A 23,547-nucleotide genomic window follows, 5' to 3' on the forward strand; every position below is an offset into this window, starting at 1 on the left:
TAGAATGCCAAAATAGATTAATTTAGCGCACTTTGTGCGGATCATTTTCGCGAAAGCTTACTATAACTTGCATTACATTATTAGGTTTGCAAAGAAAACAAACTTTCCCTGGCCGGCAGCTATGGCTGAGCGGTTCTAGACGCTTCAGTCCGGAACCGGGCGGCTGCTACGGTCGCAGGTTCGAATCCTGCTTCGGGCATGGATGTGTGAATGACGTCGAAAAGACACAGGAGTCATCAGGTAGAAATCAAATGTCTTTTGCCATATTACTGCTTTTTAAGATCTTAAAACGCGAACCACGTCATCCGCTAAAATGTCCGGCAAAGCGAGTGGCAGCCCGACCCTGAGAGGTAAGTGGCTAACATAGGGGCAGAGGATAAGGAAATCTCTGACTGTTAATGGCTCTGTGCAGGGTCGTCACTCAACAAGTGGCGGTGACTAAGGTGGCAGTGCCCTATTCGCAATTGAGCTAACATTACTTCCTCACGGCGTGACGGCCGCGAGGAAGTCGACCAGGCTGTTGGGAGAGGTTTAACTTCTCTGAGTTTGTTCCCATGAAGGAAGCACCAATGGTCATGCCAAAGTGACGTGATACGCCGATAGACAAAAGTACAAATATCTTGCGAGGGAATAGAGTAAGAGGCGGGCCGACCGAGAAGAACTGCGGCCTTGGCAGCAGAATCAGTAGCGACATTCCCAGGCACGCCAACATGGCCAGAAACCGACAAGAATATCACTTGGTCTCCCCCCTCCGGGAACAATTGGAGGCAGTCCTGGATACGTCGAACGATTGGGTGGACTGAATCGGTATCATCTAGACTCTGAAGGGCACTGAGGGAGTCAGAGCAGATCACACAGCGAGTGACGTAGTGAACAGCCCGATAGAGGGCAAAAGTCCCATATTTGAAATTTTCCCTGTGAAAACGTCGCTGTATGCTGGCTACTTACGCAACTCGATTTTTTGAAAACAACACAGTTTCATAAAAGCGACCCAACTAAATGCAACTTTTTACTCGGAAATGTATCTATGGGGAACAATCAGTTGTCATGCAAAATTCCTTTTTTTCTAAAATACTATGTAACAGCATCTTTAACTAGTTCGATGAACCCTCTCCCAGGCACTTAAGTGTGAGCTACAGCGTAGTATTATTTATTGCTCTTTCTGATCTATTGTGCTAGATCATGATGCTAAAATCATCAGCAAAGACCACAATTTCGGTTTCATCTGTATAGGTTGGAAGGTCATTTATAAGTGACCATAACGGTAGTGGTCCTAGAATTGATTCCAGTGGTTATTATGAGTAACATAATTATTTTTTGAGCTAACACATGACGTTTCACCATTTATAAACTTGGAAACACAAATCTTTAAGCAACAACGATCTGAAGTGTAAAAGAACTTAAAGATTTATAGATGAAATTGCCCTGTCATAATGATTTGTAAGGTACTCTCATTTTCGCTACCATACTGGAACGAAATAAAAGTTATAAAGCAGACAAATGGTGCTTTCTCCTAAAGCAGAAGGCAGTAGTGCCGTAATCTACGAAATTGTAACTTTGCTCAGTTACGTAAGAGCATTTGTCATACATTCATTCAACTTAGCCTCTGGTAGACGAGAAAAATTGGTAAACACGAAGACGTTTCTAAAAGAAAGCTTCGAGTTTGAACCACATCTTCACCTTTTGTGATGAATCTTGGAAACCTCTATCGGCACTGTTGGCATGATACCTAACCATTTTTGGAGTTTTCCTCCGGTAATGTCCTCAACCTCCAGCACTTGCTAAATATATGTGTAAGTGAACTCCCGATAGTCAACGAGCTGCTAATTTGTCCTTATTAAAGAAAAAAATAGAAGCATTTGTCGTAAGAATTGTACTCTGAGTCCCTACAAGCATGCCGTTTTTTCAGAGCACATGTATCGCCATCCGCGAAAAAGAGGGTGTTTCTCCGAAGAATCGTCAGGCGTGGTTTCTCTGGTGTTTCAGCAGATATCTGCTGTTTTGTTTTGCAACGAGTAGCTGGAGTCAGCCGAAACAAATGTTGCTCATCACGTCTTTCGTGAGAGGCCCAGTACCGGTGAGAAGCGCCAGTTCGAGTCTTGTTGCATGCAAAATGATTTCTGAAGTGGCATTTTACTTGTCCATTAGACAGAGCGGTGTCAAAGAAGTCTGTTACGATATTCGTTTTAGCATTATGTAGGGACTGTAAAACAGGAGTAACGAGTCTCCAGCAGAGGCAACACTGCAATGAGCCGCGCTGACTGCTATTGCCATGCAGATGCGCGCTGCTCAGTCGCTACTAGAGTACTGATTATTCATCGGGCTTCACTATCAGTAAAACGAATATCGCGCTATACTAACCTCTAGTGGTCCGTCGAATGATGATTTAAAATTCATATGTAAAAATAATTTTGTTCGAAACGAAAAAGCCAGACACTAGGGAACGTATGAAAGACGTGAAAGCAGAATTGGTTTCTGCTGACGCCAGCTACATCTTGCGAAATCGAAATTGCAATTATCTGCTGAACATCAGAAAAAGTGCACCTGATATCGCACAGCAGAGACATCCAGCACAAACTATACAGGGTGGCTCATTAACTATTGCCACCAAGAATAACTGCGAAAGTATGATATGAGCTGAAAAGTTTGTGGGACAAAAGTTGCATGTGACAACGGGGACCATAATATGACATCGGTTTTTGTAGCTAGGTGGGCTCGCTTCAGAGATTTGAAGGACAACTTTGTTTTCTTAAATGGGATCCTATAGTTTGTTAATTATTTTCTGATAGAGGCTAACGAGACGAATCGATTGATGTGTAACAGTAAGGTCTTTGAAGGTCAACTAAGGTCACAAGGGTGGCATGAACGTCTATTGGTATCAATACAGTGCTGCAATCTTCTCATCATGTACTGAGTGGTATTACTTACCACATCGGCACTTATCGTAGCACATGCTTTGGCAGTTATCTCTCGCAAATCTTCAGATGTAGTTCAGACGTCTTTATAAACATTGCCTATCACGAATCCTCACTACAAAAAAACCAGAGGCGTCAAGTCAGGCGAACGAGCTTGCCACGACACATCTCTTCCGCGTCCAATCCAACGATCTGGGAATTGTCTTTGCAACTCATTTCTAGCCATCAGCTGAAAATTTGCCGGACACCCACCGTGTTGATACCACATTCTTCTGTTCCTTGTTCCTAAAGATTTTTCTTACAATAACAGACCTCATGTTTCTTGTTGGAATGTTGTGTACTTCCTACCATTAAGATTTCCTTCGATGAAATTCTGTCCTATAATTCTGTCCTCCAGAATCCCACACCATACATTCACCGACCAAGGTCTTTGGTGTGCAACTTGCCACAGGCAACATGGATTTTCAGTTGCCCAATAATGCATGTTATGCAAATTAATATATCCATGGTTCGTGGATGTAGCCTCGTCAGTAAATAAAATCAAATTGGTAAATGTGCCATCCCTCTGCTTCTGAAGATGAGCCCATCGTTAGAATTCAATGCGACGCATACAATCCGTACCAGTTAATTCTTGGAGGAGACTGATGTAAGGATGATATTTATGGCGATGCAGAATACGATCAACACTACTGTTGCTCATGCCAGATTCCCTTGCGATTTAACGCGAACTAACACAATGATCTCGAACCATAGTGGCATGAGTACCACTTTCCGTTTCCTCGTTAGTAACTTTCCTTTCCCAGATATGTTTCCGATGTGCTAAACATTCACTTGTTCTCAATTTATCATACACTAATTTAAATGTACGACGTTAAAGTGAGTACGTTGAGAAAAATTTTCAGCGTATAAGTCTCTACCTCTCACTGAACTTCGTTGGCATTCTCCGTAGATGATAAGCATATTGACTTTTTCTTCGAAGGAATTCATCATTCACATTCGCTTGATTCGACGATACTTGTCTTACCGTTCCTATTAGTGTTGTATTGTGAAACCGTCGAATGGTGTTTACATGTCAATGGCACGTTAGACGGATACGGCGTATTCAGCGAATATTTACTATTTGCACGATATAGGAGAGAGAATTGCCAGAGCATGTGCTCCGATAAGCTGTGAAGTGATAAGGATTACCATTCAATCCATAGTAAGAAGATTGCAGCACTGCATAGATACCAATGATCATCATTTCGAACACCTTCAGTAAATGGACGTTCATGCCACCTTTTTGACCGTTGACCTTCAAAGACCATACTGTTACACATCATTCGATTCGTCTCGATAGCTGCTGTCAGAAAATACGTGCCAAACTATGGCATTCCATTTAAAAAAACAATAAGTTGACCTTTATATCTCTGACGTGACTCCACCTAGCAACAAAAACCCAATATCATATTATGGCCCCCGTTGTCCCATGTAACAATTGTCCCACAAACGTTTCAGCTACTATCTTACTTTCGGAATTATTCTAGGTGGCAATAGTGACTCACCATGTATATAGAGCGACAGAGTGCCCCTAACCGCTACCGTTTTGTGCAGCCCACAATTTTATAACTGACCGTTATCAACCACGAGCGAGATTTCGCATTCTCGCAGTCGCTAGTCGAAACTGTTATTCCAAAACAAAAACTGAATGAATCTTATAGGAAATTTAATGCAGTTGAATTTTGTATTGGGGTTAGGCTTTTGCTAGAGGCTATAGTTTTCGAGTTGTTCAAAAAACCATACAAAACTGACCTCCCACACTTAGCTCCCACCGGTCAGGATTTCTAGTATGTTGTTCATAGCTCTACCTCCTACCCCTGTACATATGAAACTTCCTGGCAGATTAAAACTGTGTGCCCGACCGAGACTCGAACTCGGGACCTTTGCCTTTCGCGGGCAAGTGCTCTCCAACTGAGCTACCGAAGCACGACTCACGCCCGGTACTCACAGCTTTACTTCTGCCAGTACCTCATGTCCTACCTTCCAAACTTTACTTGTAAAGTTGTACTTGCACCTAGCAATGATAGCAGGTCCAGACAGCAATCCATAATATTCACTATCACTAATCACACTGTTCATCAGAGTTTATAGGCAGAAATTAAACATGTCCTAGTGGCGCCAATCATGTAGAAAAAGTGCAAGTAACAGTCCATAATATTCACTATCACTAATCAGACAGTTCATCAGCAGAAATTAAACATTTTTAAGTGTCACACATCAATGTTGAACAGGTGCAGGTGTGAACAACAGTTTGAATGCACACGCAATTGCTTTTACAAAATTATTATCAATGCTCTTACACTAAACAGACAAATTATAAGAAACACATAAATGATATCAGATCATTGTCATATTAACTATTACAAATACACAAATATCAGTAAACCTATGATATTTATGGGTGTCAGTGCAAGCCACTACAAACAAGTAAGATAATATCTAGGAGATAGTTCGGTACCAATTTGGGATTGGGAAAGGAAAACACACAAAACACACTCACTCATCTTTCGTCCACATTAGTGCTACTGTGTAATTGAATAGTGTTAACTGTGTAAATGCAATTCCGTCAAAGGTTTGATGTTCGACATGTGTATCAAGTAGTAGTGGCAGCAATATATAACAGTCAATAATAGTTAGTCAACGTCATAGTCATCATGTCAAGACCAATGTTTGCCAAGCCAGATCAAAATGTACAGTTGCTGAACAACTGTCAGTGTGCCAAGATATGCAAATACTTCCTCTCTCCAAAATAAAGTATATACTGCTTAGTGATTTAACAAAGTGTGTGTGTAGACTATCTTCCTTCTACTTGAGTGTTCTAGTCTGCCAACTTCATCTTCCTTGTTCCATATAAACCAACAAAAAAAATATGCTCCTCACTTACTTTGCCTCTTATCCATCAAAACTCCAATAATCTTCAGCATCACATAATCTCAATACTTCAATAATACCTCTTACATCGATACATATAAATCTTATCATCAACTTCACATAATCTCAATACCTCAATAATACCTCTTCAATACATCGATATATATAAACCTTATCGCTAATATCATTTCACTTCCGTAACAACTCTTTCCCTAGTCAGTCTCCTCGAACAAGTACAGATAAAATTCTAGTGCAAACTTCAATTCATCATCCCATACAATCTGAAGACACAATGTCCACACACAATCTCTGTGTAGTCCGCCTGACCCATATCTTCTACTCATTATGAATCATAAAATACATTTTGGTTACCTTGTCCATCATCAAATAAAAGAAATGCATACATGACCTCTAACAGACTTTAGTTCGAATAACTCTCAGTAATTAAGTACGATTACAGAGTGTGAATGATCATAATATTTCACAGTGTGTACACCACTTCACGAATCATGGCACAAGCAAACATGTGGAGTATTTTTTGTGTCAAGTGTCACTTACTATTTCAATTGCTCACGAAGAATGCAGTGTAATAACTGTCAATGGTCTAAACCTAATGTTGGTATGTCATGTCGTTAGCTTCCTTCCTAGTAACATAAATTTATACAGCTTCCATAAAACCTCCAGCTCATGTGACTTCTATCAAGTTTCTTGTATTAATGTCGTTCGTCGAATTATAGCAGTTCATTTTCTTATCTTAAAAATATAAGGCACTGAGCGTAAGCAAAACATGCAATAGCGAGTAAATATACCAGTAGAGAACAGAATGTCAACAAGTGGATGCAGCACAATTCCTACAACGAGGCTCTGCCAAGCGAACAATCTATAATTAATACCATAGTGTGACCTAAACTCCATGTTCATACACAGTATGTGAGCATTTCTATATACGCACAGAATTTACCTGAAGTCCTTAAATATTTTATAGAACCGTATCCTGAAAAATACTGAACGTTAATAACATAATTTATCAAGTCACTATAGCTTTATACTGAATTTATTCGGAGAATTTAGACTGTGTATTTGTTTACGGCTGTCAGTGCATTCGCACTTAGCGGTCGATCAGCTGTAGGCCCGTGACGTACGAAGTAATTGTTTGCGGTCAACGACTGCCTTGTGCGGCGCGCAGACTTGACTGTTGCTTTGAGTATGTGCTGCCGCCAAAACACAGCGCGGCATCCTTGTATTCTCTGCATGTTTACGTATAACTGTTGGTTTCTCGAAAGTATGTCATTCCACAAAAATTTTAACGTTAGTATATGATGTATTCCCTTAGAGCGTCGAGATTTAAGAGTTTCTACTTCGACAGTGTTATCATGAATAATTTTGCGAATTCTATATGGTTCGATATAAAGCAGAAAAAATTTGCGACACAAGCCTTCTGCCTTGTGAGACAAACGATGAGACTTAATTAATACCTTTTGGCCAACTGAAAAAGTTTTTAAACGACCAGGACGTTTTGCTGAATTCTCTCTTCTAGCAGCCACAGATGCAATATTTTGTAGAGCCAGGTTCACAACTTCAGAATGCCGCAGTTTCCGTGTAGGCGGAAAAGGAACGATTTCAGAAATGCGATTTGTCGGTGCTTTGTTTTTTAATATCAGGATAGATGGTAAAGAAGTTGAGTCATTAGGAAGTTCATTCAGAATGTTTTGAAAAATATGAAGATACTGATCCCAAGTTCTGTGATTCTGATGACAATAAAGACGACACAATTTATTGATTTCCTTCATCCATCTCTCTGAAGCGTTAGATTGAGGGTGAAAAAGTGAAATGAAAATTGGTTTAATCTTACGACGCCGTAGAGTACGAAGCCAAATTTTAGAGCGAAACTGTGATCCATTATCTGATATAACCTTATCAACATGACCCACTTCTTTGAGAAAATGTTTGATGAAAGCATTAGATACTGAACGAGCTGTTGCTTTGCGTAAAGGTGTGAGACACACACATTTTGATGTCAGTTCCACTGCTACGAAAATGTACGCAAAACCATTAGTAGAACGAGCCACTGAACTGAACAAATCGACTGCAGCCATGTCCTTTAATTTCGCTGGAATGATAGGAAACAACGGTGCTCTGTGAGAAATAGTTGGCGGCTTAGCCTTTTGACTCTCTTTGCATTTGGCAAGAACAGATCGAATACGTTTTTCCATATTACTGAAGTAGCAATTTTCTCGTAATTTATGAAAGCATTTTCTGGGACCAAAGTGCGCATAACTGAAATGTGTGTACAAAATCAATTTATTGACCCACTCATCAGGAATACAAATTAACCAAACAGAGTTGTCGACCGATTTTCGTTTACAAAGAATACTATTGCGAACTAAATAATGCTGTCTATTCGCTACGCTTTCCTTTCTCCTCCACTTCTCCTTAATGTCCTTCCAGATTGGATCGTTATTTTGCTCCTTAGCGATGTCCTGGAGCGAAGACGAATAAAAGTTCTCAAACGCAACACCTTGAAAATACATCAAACAATAATTGTTTTCTATGCAGTCCTCTTCAGCACTTTGTTTCAAACCCACAGGTGAACGTGATAAAGCGTCAGCAACAATATTTGAAGAACCCTGGATGTAAACAATACTAAAATCAAATTCCTGTAGGTACAACGCCCATCGTGACAATCTGCCATGAGTTCATTTTGTTTACATAAGAAATTCCAGAGCTCGGTGATCGGTGTAAACCTTAGTATGTCTGCCATACAAAAATGTTCGAAATTTTGTGAAAGCCCAAACAACAGCCAAAGCTTCAAGTTCCGTAATCGAATAATTATTTCCAGATTTAGAGAGAACACGACGTCCAAATGCAATAGTTTTCTGTACTACAACGCCGTCTTCTTCTATCTCTTGAAATAAATGTGCACCTAGGCCTTTGTATGATGAGTCCGTCGCCAAACAAAAATCTTTAGATAAATCCGGATGTGAAAGAAGTGGAGCAGCAACTAAAGCATCACGAAGTAGTTCAAATTCTGACTGAGCTTCCTCATCCCAACACCAATTAGAATTCTTTCCAGATAATTCACATAAACGAGGTGTGGTCAAATTGTCCAATCTAACAAAGCGTCTAAGAAAATTACAGACACCAAAGAAACTACGAACATCACATTTTGTGGTTGGAACAGCATAATTACGAATAGCGTCTAGTTTCTCTGGATCAGGAAGAATACCTTCTGTAGAAATAATATGACCGAGATATTCACCTGAGAACGACCAAATTCAGATTTTTCCAAGTTCACTGTAATGCCAACTCTTGCAAAAATACGTAATAATGAATCCAAAATTTATTTGTGCTCACTCCAAGAATGTTTAGCAATAAGAATATCGTCAACATATGAAGTAATATTGTCACGAAGATAAACAGGTAAAATTTCGTTTAAACTACGAATGAATGCTGCTGAAGATACAGTAAGTCCAAATGGTATTTTCCGAAATCACTTTTACGTAACATAGTCATATCCAGTCATTCTTTACTGATTCCCTAGATAGATTGATAGTCGACGAGTTGTTTTGACAGATGCAAATAATAGTAAAAGAGTAGGCAGCGATGCAGAAAACTAAAAAGAAAATAGCACCACTACAGCTCGGGGCCCTATGCACGCTACGGCACATATTCACTTAGTGTAGTGAATCCCCTGAGGACCTTAATAGCCGCACATAATTTCCAGTTTGTGACTTAGTGGCCAATTTGGCGGAAGTGCGTACATAAATTGATCTAACCATGAACATGGATGTATGTCATTCTTAGAATTGCGAAAGATCTTAAATTTCCGAACAGTCAAAAAGTGTTAATAGTCAAAGTTTTCGCCTCGTGGCGACAAAGACCTACCGCGACTGTTCCAGTCCGAATGTCGATTATTGTCAAGTTCACGCGCCTGTCGCTCTCGTGTTGCTTCTCGTAAATGAAATAAATTATTTTCTTCAAAGCCCTCTGCTATCTGTGATTCTAAATTTCTTCTGCTGTCTTTTCCTACGATTTCGCCTTCAATTTGTTTGACTTGCTTTCGTAATGCCTCAACTTCCCTTTTAACGCGTTCATTAAATTTTCCCTGATTTTCAACATGTTTATTTATGTTCTGGTACTCTTCGGTTTCTGCAAATGGCAATGGTGCTGTATCATCTGAATCTCTGTTCCCATTTAAACTAAGACTTGTCAATTTATCAGAAATCTCCTCAACTCTTTCCGATAAATCACCTATTTGTTCTTTCTGTTTATTTACGTCTTCCGTAAGTGTCGCGACTCGGGTTTCAGTATTAACACATTTGGTAGTTAACTGTTCATATTGTTGTGTTAGGTTATTTATTCTGTCATTTGGTACGGATTCCTCGATTCTCTCAAATATTTCTTCCTTATCGTGTGCGCGTTGTATATTTAACTCCGAAAATTTCTGTACTATCACGCGATCTCTTTCCTCCTGTTCTCTATCCTGTTCCTTTTGTCTGATTTCTACTGCAATTAATCTATTATTGTGAGCATTCAAAATCGATTGTACTTCTTCTCTGATTTCTTTCTTTAATTAATCTTTCATATTTTTGAAACACGTCCCTATTCGTGAATCTAACCGTGTTTCCATTGTTTCCATCTCTGTTTTAATTGTTCCTATTTGTGAGTCTAACCGTGTTGCCAAAGTTCCCATCTATGTTTTTAATTCAGATCCTAACTGTGATCCCAGTGAGTCTAACCGTGTTTCCATCGTTCCCATATCAGTTTCTAACCGTGTTGCCAAAGTTCCCATCTGTGTTTTTAATTCAGATCGTAACTGTGTTTCCATTGTTCCCATATCAATTTTAATTTCAGATCGTAACTGTGATCCCACATTTAATATAGCACTCATCAACTGCTCCATAGTCACTGGTTCGAAATTCTTTTCGCCCCTAACATTTCCCGCAAAACCAGTTTCCTTCGTCGTAGCTGTAAGGCTATCTGTGTTCGATACTATTCCAGAATCTTCTACCGTTAATCTAGTATTCTGTGAATTTTCTGATTGAGAAAAATTTTGAAATGGTTCCAGACTATCTTCCCGACCTATTAAATTGTTTTCAACTCCATTATTCATCATACTGTTGTCCTGTGTTGGCGAGTTCGCCATGTCAACAATTTCGTCATTCTCACTATTCATCATTTTCGCCTTTTTCATCGATTTCGTAATCATTTACAAAACATACAAAACTCGTCACAATACGAAAATTACAGAGAATATAACACGTTATCACCAACAATACCATTCACGCGAAATGCTTCCCTCAAACACGATTAACGAACAATTGAAATAATTGCATTAAATTATCAAACCCATAGACAAGACAACAAAAAATAAATTTTGCAAAATACCATTAGAAGAATGCCAATTACCAAATCTACACATGCAATATAGACTACAATTACTAAACTACAAATTACTACAACAATACTACTGTCTACTATTTTTACAATCAGAAGAATTCCAAGGGACGATCCGAAGCAGCGGGCGCCACGTGCATGGGGGCTTAATTATATAAATATGAAATGCAAATACTTTTTAACTTTTAGTCGCTGTATGTTCGATTACGAAGTGTCGTAAACGATTGGCCCTGACTAGTATTTGTACGCAATCTGACTGCATAGAACAACAACAAAGAATGAAATGAAATTTCCGTTAACACAATTAATTAATTAAGTCCCCAGCAACTATAAAACCTACGAAACCAAAGCACAAGAATAACTGTTGAGATATTCGCTATTTTTGGCTTCATTAAAATAGCAAATTCAGCCAGAAGGCAAATACTTGTTTGTAAATAATGATTAATGTATAATGAGGCGTCGCATAGCGACGGTGGAATTTTCTAAATAATGTAATTCGTCGTCTTTGGGCGGCAATATAAACAGAAAAGTACGGATGGATATGCGATCCTTCACTATTTTGTTCGCTGGAGAACAAATGAAGCCTGGAGCGCTAAGAAGACTTGTACTGTTTTTCTGAAGTAAGACGGACGCAGATTTGTGGCAGTCTGATCTAATTTTTTATTAAATGTATAAAAACGTGTTCCGTCTAAGTTTTGAGTGAAGTGTAGGAAGAAGAACTGTTGTAACTTACCGTGACGAAGCACGAGCGACTCAAGAGGACAATGGCTATATAAAAGAGCGCTCAATGGACATGATATGGACATAAAAAATCTACCGTCATTGTAGTATTAAGCTTAAGGTACGATATATGTTTTAGTTATAATAAATATTTGTTCTGGGAATACTGAATCATTTAGCAGTGCTCATTCCTATTATCTCCTCAGTATTATTTTCATTTTAATTATGCATTTTGCTAATATTACAGACACCAAGATCAGCAGTCTAATGTGCGTGTTACATTGATAAAAAGAAAACTGTTTTATCGTCTTCTTGCATCAGCTTTAATATCGAATTTCCCTTTTGTGTGATGTTACAATTGTTTTTGCGCCCTTAAGAACTTTCTGGTCCCTTAGGAAATTTTTTTGTCATAACAATAACTTCACAACCGGGTATGATAGTATCTACGATCATGAAGTAATTAGAAAGACGATAACGCAACTTCTTAATCAATAGCACGCTAGTTGTGACTGCCTCAAGCCACGCGAAACCGCAAGTAAAAACTATTCACATCTCATAATGCAATATTTTATGACAATGGTCAATCCATGATTCTTACGCCAATTGTGATTGATAAAACAGTTAGTTAAATCTCAATTTCCAACTTTCCATTGAATAGCAACATCACTTTTATTTTGTAACATCACACTTGGCGCCCGAACAGGGACTTGACCAAAAATTAGTTCAGATTCTTGGAAAATTTTCTATGTGCTTGTGTTAATAAATGTTCTCTCGTTTCATGTACACATCATCTCTCTGTGAGTAAGACAGAAAATACGCTGGTCGATAACGCAGTTTAATTATCGAGAGAAAGGAAAAGAAAAGAGACGCGAATTTGCTGAGACAACATAGCGGTAACCAAGCCATCAAAAAGTAAGTCAGAATTTTGCATACGCAGTGTAGTGCTTCAGTAGCAACGTTGCTTTTCCAAGTCGATCCACATCCTTTCTATCTCCTTCCCGCTATAGAAAATCTGCTTTATTTTATCTTTCAAAGTAAAATTATTCGTAGTCTGATAATAGAAATTATTTCTCCCCATTGTTAGTATAGCTGTATTACATTTTCAACATGGTGGATAGTGTGTGCAATTTGCAGTGAAGAGCATCTTCATTCATTTGTCTGAAACGGTTAGGTTCCATCTTGTCTTCTTGCCAGATAGAATTTCATTTGTTGCTCACGCGAGAGTGGTGCTCTTAGCGGACTCACCACGTCACTGACAAACGACGAAAGCCTTGCGTAGCACGTGATTTACTAACGAAAATGGCAGATAGTAAACAGAGACAGGTGACAACAGGAGACGGGAGTGAAGACGTTAATAGTATTCCATACCCTTTACGATCGCGAACGGTAGGTTCCCGTGTGGAAACTGAACTAACCATGTCTGTAACAGGGGAAAGTGACCCTAAAGTCCAAATTCTTCCCGCTGCAGCTACAAATGACCTCGGTGCGTTAATGGAAATGCTGAAACAACAGTTTGACGCAGTAAATGAGACTATAAAAACACAAAATGAGACTGTTAACGCCCGATTAGATGCTGTAAGCGAATCAGTAAAAACACAAAATGAGACTATAAAAACACAAAATGAGACTGTTAACGCCCGACTAGATGCTGTAAGCGAATCATTAAAAACAGAGCTAGGCACAATCAAAACAGATCTGCATAAAGAAATTACGGCTGAATTAAATACCCATTTGGGTGAGGTGCAAACTAAGATCAGTGATCAAATTCAGAAAATGCAGAAACAGGTGAAAAGTGAAATAGCTGAAGTATCTGGAACATTAAACACAAAAATTCAGGCAGCTACCAAAGAAATAAACTCAGTTAGAAATGCAGTATCTGACATTGAAGGTGTAGTGGAGGATCTGTCGAGGCAGATAGACTCAATCAATATTGAAGAACAGGTTAAGAGCACCGTGAAAGCACACACGGAGGCATTGTCGGAACACTACGGTGAATGGATAAAGGGTAAAGATATTTTTATCGAAAAGAAGGTCAGGGAGGAGCTTAGGGAGACTGTCAAGGATGTAACTTATGAAATCTTAGCTGCTCCTGGTAAGTCGGGAGACACAGTAGTTTCTGAATTGGGACAGATTCGGAGGACACTTACACGGGATCTTCCCGAGTGGAAGCAGCAAGTAGTGGACGAAGTCAGAATGCTGAGAAACTGGGTAGAAAATCCGCACACACATACGCAAACTATAGGGAACAACTCTTTAGACGGTGACGAATGTCAGTCAACTCCTTATTGTTCACCGCCTGATTACATGCAAAACAACAGTCCTGTTGAGTCCCGAGTAGGGAAAATAAATAATCCGCCCACAATCGTGAGTTTAATGCAAGAGGAAAGTGTGATTAAGCATCGCACTTTTCCTGTTTTTCATCCGCAGAAGCGAGAAATACACCCCATCGTGTTCCTAAAGAATTTTTCTGGCATATTTCCCAGGAGCTGGACAGACAGACAGCGTATTCAGTTCGTCACTGGCTTTATTTCTGGTGATGCAGCATTATGGGGAACGGAAATGGTAGACACGTGTAGGAATTATGAAGAGTTAGAGAAAATGTTCTTGGCAAAATTTTGGAGTAATGGGGTACAGCAAAGATTAAGGAAGGAGGTGTATGGTGCGGAAATTTTCAATGAGAAGCATGGAAGTCTCCGGCGATACTTCGAGAAGTATCTAGCAAAAATTAAATTCTGGGATTCTCCGATTTCTTCCAAGGACGTAATTATGATTCTCAAAAGCAAACTCCCTGTGTCTATTGGAGAGAAACTAGTAAATGTGTCCGAAGAAGACACGAATGCATTCCTTTCTGTGCTGGATTCCTTAGATTTAATTAGCGAGGATGTGCGCTCCAAGGTTGGCAGCGGCAAATTCTTCCCTGGCAGCCAGCAGAATGCATCGCACGCGGACAACAATGCGCCCAAGGAGAGAGCGAGCTACTGCGACCGCTGTTACCAACCTGCCAGCGGTTATCAACACGCAAACGGCAATAACTTTAAACGGAAGCAGAAAACCAATTACAGTAATCAGCAGAGATACCACCCAATTTACAACCACCAGGTACAACATCAGTACGGAAACCCACCCTTTAATTCTGCGCCTGAGCAGTATGGAAATTCTCCACAAACTAGTGGTAATTTTTCAAATGGGCCAGTGTACAATCAAAGTTATAGGTCGAAATATAGCAAGTGGCATGGGCAAGGCGGAGGCCACCCAGCAGAACATAAGAACAACTATTCACAGGATAGAGGACCGCGGAACAATTTTCAAACGGTACCAAATGCGAACTTTCCTTCACAAGGAAATGGTTTTGCCGGCAACCAAAAGATCGGGCGACAGCAGCCGTCTCAAGTATTTTATTCACAAGTGAATGCACCCAGTGGATTTTACCCCTCCACACCGGCATTTGTACCACATAACCAGCACCAATATGAAACGGAACAAACACTTAAGGCCATGAATGACAAACAGGTTAAACATCCTGCGGAAAATTAGAGGCAGCGCCTTTCAGCCTCCAAGAGGTCGCTGCGGATTTTGAGTGGGGGTACTAACGAATACTCTGATTCTGAGTATGTTAATGCGATATGGTACGACCATGAGACCGACTTACGAGATGACCTTGCACGTGACAAAGAAGCTCAAGACATTAACAACATTTATGATGAACAGGTCCAGGCTTCGATTAAGATTTCTATTGCCAACATTCCTTTCACAGCCGTTGTTGATACACGAGCAAACATCAATGTGATGTCATCATGTCTCTTCAGACAGGTGTCTTCTGTTTCAAAAGTTTTATCATTGCCGATTCAGGGCTGCTCCATATCGGGAGCGATTGGTCCACGAAACAGAGAGTTAGTTTACAGACACAGCCTCGACTGCAGATAAAATCTGTTTTGGTTTCTTACCTCTTGCGTACTGTAAATTTCCTTGTGTGAACTGTTAGTAATAAGTATTGTGTTGAACAGCGCACTGACTACATGGTAACGGCTACTACATGTAAACTTTAAGTATTAAATGCTATGTATGGAAAAATTGTTTATAGTGATGGACATGAACCGATATTTCTTCAACAAGCTGAAGCAGGAAATTGAGGTTGCACCAAGAATTTCAATTTAATTTTAAGTTAGTAATAAGAAAAAAAGTGCTTGCGAGGCGATTGCCCGGAGCTATATAAATATGTAAAGGTGAGAAATGGAGGAGGATGCGTAAATAAGCACTTCTCTCAAGGTACAAGAATATTTATAGATTTATTTTTAGTAATGTAAGTACTTGAAGTTCTGTTGTAAAAGCCCAAATTACCTGCTTAAAAAAAAAAAAGGTACATGTTCAAACACTCCAGACAGTGGACAGGAGTAGAAGAAATAGCTTAAAGTTCAGTTAAAGCGTGCTGTTAAATGGAAAAACAAGTGGTAACCCGCATGTGTTCACGCAAGGAGACAATAAGCTGTAGTAAACTAAGTAAGGTGAAATACAGTACAAATGGAGGCAAAGCATGAAGCATCAATAATGTAGCGTAAGTACTCCACGAGGCCATTAATTGCTATGAAAGTAAACTATTTCCCTGTGATCTGAGCCCAATGTAAAGAGTATATGAGGAATGTTAGCTGACGAATTGATTTCAGTAGAATCAAGTTACTAAATAACCACACAGCAAGCCCCCTGTATCATAAATAAGTTCAAGTAAAGATCTTCAGAAGATTTGTAGTGTAATCTAGCGACCATTCAATACCCTAATTGAAGGCTAATCTAAAGAACAAGCAATGCAGTGATATTTAAACTTAATACTGACTATAACCAGAGTAAGACGTAGAAGTAGCAAAGCATGCTGTAATGAAAGAGGTTGAAATTTATATATGTGCCTATGTTTATTACGATAATTTTATTTACGTGCAGATTTTATTGCAAAAATGTCTCCTAAGACACTCCTCTTATGAAATCCATTTTCCTTCTGCCCGTTCCTTTTGATCCTGGTTCATTAACCCAGACCAAGGGTCGACTTGTAAAAGGCACGTGTGCTTCGGGGCAAAGCAGTGCTTATGAGAAATGAGACACGTAGCGTGATGAACTTCGCTAGCTTTGGTAATGTTTGTTATGGACCGGTTGCGTAAACCCAGTGAACTGTCGGTAATTCCATTCATGCGAAAAATAGTAGACACGCGTTACCCTATTTTTTTTTTAACAGAGAACGATTGCTGAGTACATGAAGCGAAGAGGGAGACCTATTGTTATCCAGTCTGCCCTCAAATTTATACAAAAAAAAAAAAAAAAAAAAAAAAAAAAAGATTCAGCGTTAAATGCGTACTCGTTATGTAGTTGATATGCTGCGTGGCAGTAGAAAATGATCTTGGGTGCACTAAAGAATAAATGCAACGAGTGTTGCGAAACCTGTAGTTTTCATAATGAGGAGATGAGCACTTAAAAGAAAGTTTGAAAGAATATTTTTAGGTTCACTAGTGAAAGCAAATCTTGAGATATAAAGAGTCCATTCATAAAGCAGTTGTTCACTGGACTTAACAAAACGAGTGACCATTAATTGTAAATATTAGCTCGTAAGTGATCTTTTGTAAATAGTAGAATATAAGTCTTTCTGTACCAATGGAGGAAACCTGCAAAATTGGTTGTTTTGTAAATGAACTCTATCGGCGAAGGAACTAAGCACGAATGCTGTGTGAAGATGCACACTAAAGTGCGACGTGCATAATAAAAGTAACTGTTCACTGTATATTAGTGGTAGTGTTGTACTGCAAGTGTAAGAAGAAGTCAAGGCTACGACAACAGGTGCAACGCAAAGTTCAGTGTTGTTCTAAGTGCAGCGACAGCTAAAACATTCGTCGTCACTTACCTGTGAGCCTCATGGGAGGCAGTTGACAGAGAAGTATGGAGGCAGCTTCAGTGTCTGGCTCCTCCGATGGAAAACGCGCGCGAGGTGTTTGTATCGATGCACTCGTGTGATACGAAGTTCACAAAAAAAAGGAGCACTCGACGACCACCAGCTCTGTTACAGCCTGAGCGCGAACGGATACTGAGTATTGGAGCTCACGCAACACTGTGCAGCCGCTGTGAGTGGCTGACGTGTGGGTGACGAAACAATCCAAACTTTAAACTGCTAACCGCCATGACTTCCATCGTACATACTGGAGGGAAGACATTTGTACACTTGTGTGACTACATTTTCATACGTAAATTAAGCAATTTTCTTGAGTTGAAGTTAAGATGAGTGAGAAGTAGATTGATAGATTACTCAGGCCTTAAAGCCATTAATACCGGCACTCCTGAACACTGCTAAAATGAATTATAACCCTGTCTCTTGATGGACAAAGAAAATGAATGTGCACTATAGGAAGACCCTAAACTCCAGACCAGTCCCGATCCTTAACAAATGTATCCAATAGGTTGTAAGTTATACTAATAATTTTCCACTTCTTCTGTTTCATATTGTAAATAAAAACCCGGGAAACCACTTGAATTCCTGGCACCACAATGGAAAGGACAGATGTACTGCATGATGAACGCCGTAGACAGCTAACACAGAAAGTGAAAGCATCACGAAGTGTAGTGCTACGTTATTAAACTGTAATTGAACCACAAGGAGTCAACAGATGCTCGAACATTGTCCACTCTAGTTTAGTGAAAATAAGCACTCACTGTACTCATGTATTAGTTGTTAAGCTCAAGAGAAAGTAATTCCTGAATTCTATCCCCTGAAGTGCGAAATGAACGTTCACTTATTGTTATAAGCAAATATGGACCAAACTTAAAAATGCACATAAATGTTAGTCTTGGTATTATGGAATGAAGTGACTGATGAACAAAGAATGAAAAACTTTATTTTGAAAAATGATAAATATCTGATATATGTTTATAAATGTAATTTCAATTTAAGTACATGGTACGCCATTAACATTATGTAAATGTCACACCAAAAATCACGAATATCTCATGAGGACATGAGGATCGAGGTAATCCTTCGGCATTCCCTCTCTCCTCATGGGAGGCAATGAGATATTCGCTATTTTTGGCTTAATTAAAATAGCAAATTCAGCCAGAAGGCAAATACTTGTTTGTAAATAATGATTAATGTATAATGAGGCGTCGCATAGCGACGGTGGAATTTTCTAAATAATGTAATTCGTCGTCTTTGGGCGGCAATATAAACAGAAAAGTACGGATGGATATGCGATCCTTCACTATTTTGTTCGCTGGAGAACAAATGAAGCCTGGAGCGCTAAGAAGACTTGTACTGTTTTTCTGAAGTAAGACGGACGCAGATTTGTGGCAGTCTGATCTAATTTTTTATTAAATGTATAAAAACGTGTTCCGTCTAAGTTTTGAGTGAAGTGTAGGAAGAAGAACTGTTGTAACTTACCGTGACGAAGCACGAGCGACTCAAGAGGACAATGGCTATATAAAAGAGCGCTCAATGGACATGATATGGACATAAAAAATCTACCGTCATTGTAGTATTAAGCTTAAGGTACGATATATGTTTTAGTTATAATAAATATTTGTTCTGGGAATACTGAATCATTTAGCAGTGCTCATTCCTATTATCTCCTCAGTATTATTTTCATTTTAATTATGCATTTTGCTAATATTACAGACACCAAGATCAGCAGTCTAATGTGCGTGTTACATTGATAAAAAGAAAACTGTTTTATCGTCTTCTTGCATCAGCTTTAATATCGAATTTCCCTTTTGTGTGATGTTACAGTTGTTTTTGCGCCCTTAAGAACTTTCTGGTCCCTTAGGAAATTTTTTTGTCATAACAATAACTTCACAACCGGGTATGATCGTATCTACGATCATGAAGTAATTAGAAAGACGATAACGCAACTTCTTAATCAATAGCACGCTAGTTGTGACTGCCTCAAGCCACGCGAAACCGCAAGTAAAAACTATTCACATCTCATAATGCAATATTTTATGACAATGGTCAATCCATGATTCTTACGCCAATTGTGATTGATAAAACAGTTAGTTAAATCTCAATTTCCAACTTTCCATTGAATAGCAACATCACTTTTATTTTGTAACATCACACTGTTCTGTGTGTGGAAGTATGACTCAACGTACACATCTGGCACGGTTCTTCTTCAATAAGACAAGAAATTTCAAATACCATTTATACTGAAGTGATAAAAAAAATAGAAATACTATAATTGCGCAAGAAAACCAGAATTACACTCTAATACAAGAACACAAGCCAGATGCTTTGTTGACTGAACCTGTAATGACGCATTATTCAGGACATTGGAATAATGAGAAAAAAAAGAAAAGGAGTTTTGTTACCTTCATTTATATTGATGAAAAGCACTCTAATCATTACAATATCTCCACACCGACTCGCTACTACCACATCTCAACAAGAACTGACTACTGCCACATCTCGACAAGCACTGCACTCCGCTACTTCTCAACAAACACTCCTACTACGAGTTCTCAACAAGCACTGACTACTACGAGTTCTCCCCAAGCACTGCCAGTGGAGGCGGCGGAATAATACTCTTTGGCGCAACCTCTGGCGCTGTGGCTCAGTGTAGCCACCTTTCAAGTGTACAGTCTAATTCTTTTAATTTCTATGAATAACGCTACCTAAAGTCACTTTAACCTCAGACGTATTCGGGAATTCCATTCATACCTACCCTGCTTGTATTCTAGATGAACATGGCGTGTTTTCAGAGCTTCTGCAGTACAGATATGTGCAACTTTTGAAGCAACAAGAACTTTAATTAGTGGAAGACTACTGGGAGGGGTACGTCTTAACTATTATGATAGGAAGAAATCGTCCTCTCTAAGTTCATGTCTTTCAATCCAGACGATTATCAGAGACTCGGTGTGAGTATAAACACAGAAAATTACATCGAAATCCATTTGCAAATATTTCCAGAAAACTCTACTTGCTTGTTCACGCTGACGGTGGTGCTTTTAAGTATTTCAGTTTACGAGGTGGAATATTTACAGCTCTGTACAAATAAATCTAAGAAATTTGAAACAGCTTAACTTGGACAAACAGCACTCTATGTCTGTGTTATGAATGTCAATAGGGAATATCATTAAAAAGCGATGCCGTCAGATACCAAATGGTTTACTGCATAAAAAATGAAGTGATGAAGGAGCTGCCACACCAAGTGACAATAATTACCGTAAGCTACTGTCTGCTAAGTGAGGGTCTGCTAGTTCCCTGCTTCAGTTTCTTGGTAACGTCTTACCTGCGGAATTTTGAACAGTATTGATCCCCGCAGGATTTGGGACATCCCGGATGTCCCACATCCTGAAAGTCAAGATTACAACGACAGTAGAGGTTCCTAGAATGAAACTAGAGTTTATGATCGCACGTAAGTTGTTTTCCTATCTTATTAACATAATTGACTTACACCTTAAAGCGACAATTTAAGCTCTCAGTAGATGTCCCAAACGACACCCATCTGTACCAACGGATGAGTACGACACAATCTATCGACATTACTGAACTCTGGCTACAAAATTATTTTACATTACTACTAGCACCCATTTTCTGAGACAGGTGTACCTGCTGCTCCAGTAGTTTTTCTACGCTGTGTTACTTAGCTTTACAATTCATGAGTTGCTTTTCTGGTGGTATTTGATGAAATTTATTCCACACGAACTCCTAAAATCTCCTGATATTACAATTTCCCAGAAATTCTTTGCGTATTTTGTGCTGCTTTTTGTGTCTTGAATGACTAAGACTCCCGTTATTTGATATCAATGAAGATAGACTTCTTCCACTTATGATAATGCCTGCTTATAAGCTTTTCCCTATACACCCTTTCGGCGTTTTCGGATCTACGATTTGCTGAACCATGCATTATACAGACATCTGAAACTTATTGTAATCAGTAATTTGTCCAATGACAACAGCCACTCATAAATTATACACAGTCGTCACCTAATTTATGGACACATCATAGGCAATTGTCCAATAATTTTAGAGTTAGCACCAGCAACATCGACACAGCAGTCATTTGTTATGAGACTTATGCAGTTTACAAATTAGTCCCTCGCAAAATTTCGGCGAATTGCCGGATGTCAGTAACTTGTACCACGATACTTCGATGCAGAGTCTTTCTGAGTGGAAATACGAGTATCTGGGCAGCACGTTACTGACATCTGGCAGTTCGCCCGAAGTTTTGTGGAACCGTTTATGGGTCCGGAAAGTTTGAACATGATCCGTATCTCTTCAACTAAATGCTTTAATTCTTTTTTTTTTCAGAATAATCAGTCTGGTATCACCTGACCTCCGAACAATTTTGGTTCTCCAGGTGTGGGACACTCCGTATACGAGAGACAACTTTCACAACCAGGGACGCCTTCAGTAACATTTCTGTTGTAAATCAAAGCAAAGTACGCTTTTGGCTTCTTTTGCCTCATACTTACCTTTTAATTTATCACCATTAAAAAGTTCGTTTACGTTTTAATCTACTTTGCGAATAACGCAATAGTTTAAGCTCCGGATTTATGTTTTGGAGTCCAGCCTCATGTGGATTTCCTCAGGCAAATCTTTCGGTGGCCAACTGTTAATTTCCCAAGGTCCTCGCTTATATAACCGACGGAATGATCCGACAATATCGGCGCCAAAGGTACATTTAAGTCTCTTCAACTATTTGCATTCAGTTGTATATCTTCTTCACTGTAGCCCAAGCATTTCACAAGCAAGATGACAGTGTCTCTAAATTTATGATTCAATAATGTTCTACGAGTCTTCACGTTACCTACTTAACACGTTTTCATTAAGTCTGTCTGTTCGGTGGAAATTATACCATCGATTGTAAACAATCTTCCCGATGAGGTAAAGATGTAAGACGTTCAACATAGCTCAGAATAGGATAATAAAGAAATATTAATTCGCTTTCGTGTCTGTTGTGTGGTGTGGATTACTTTGGAGACGACTGCCATTTCCTCCTTTTTTCTAATTTAGTCGAAGCGAGAAGAATCTTTGCTGGTAAGCCGCCGTGTCGAATGTGTCTAGCTTTTACTTTCGCTGCCTCCTTACGAGATACACACAGGAGCAAGCAACACATTAGTTGTCTCAGTTGAACAGGAATTGAAATAAACATGAAAATTGCCCTGTATCTCATATATAATTTCATCAAAATGTTTGAAATCTACTGAAAAATTTCACACTTTGAGGACTTTAACGCAGAAAAAAATTATTTAAAAATGAATTTTTAATATAACGCGTTTTTAAATTGGATTAAAAAGTATAAAATAATTTCTCCCAGCCCTGGACAGCTTCCCACACCCCACAGATATCCCGGAATGTATGTGATTGTAAACTTTTGATAACTATGAATATACTTGTAATATATACACCGAAATCTTGTGGCGCATGCATACATACTCGATGCACAAATAATTAGCATCCTTACTATTTTCTATTGCTTGCACACCAACTTCTTAAAATTTCACAATCGGCAATTTTCAGCCTTTAGCCTGACGTTATCAGGAAAGGAGAGAGCGGTCATCTTGTAAAGGTTTCAGAGTTTTAAAAAAGTACGTAAACTTCTACCGCATAAAACGTAGTTTACATTATACAGGGTGATTCAAA

The sequence above is a fragment of the Schistocerca americana genome, chromosome 7 (assembly GCF_021461395.2).
Source record: "Schistocerca americana isolate TAMUIC-IGC-003095 chromosome 7, iqSchAmer2.1, whole genome shotgun sequence".
Lineage (NCBI taxonomy): Eukaryota > Metazoa > Arthropoda > Insecta > Orthoptera > Acrididae > Schistocerca > Schistocerca americana.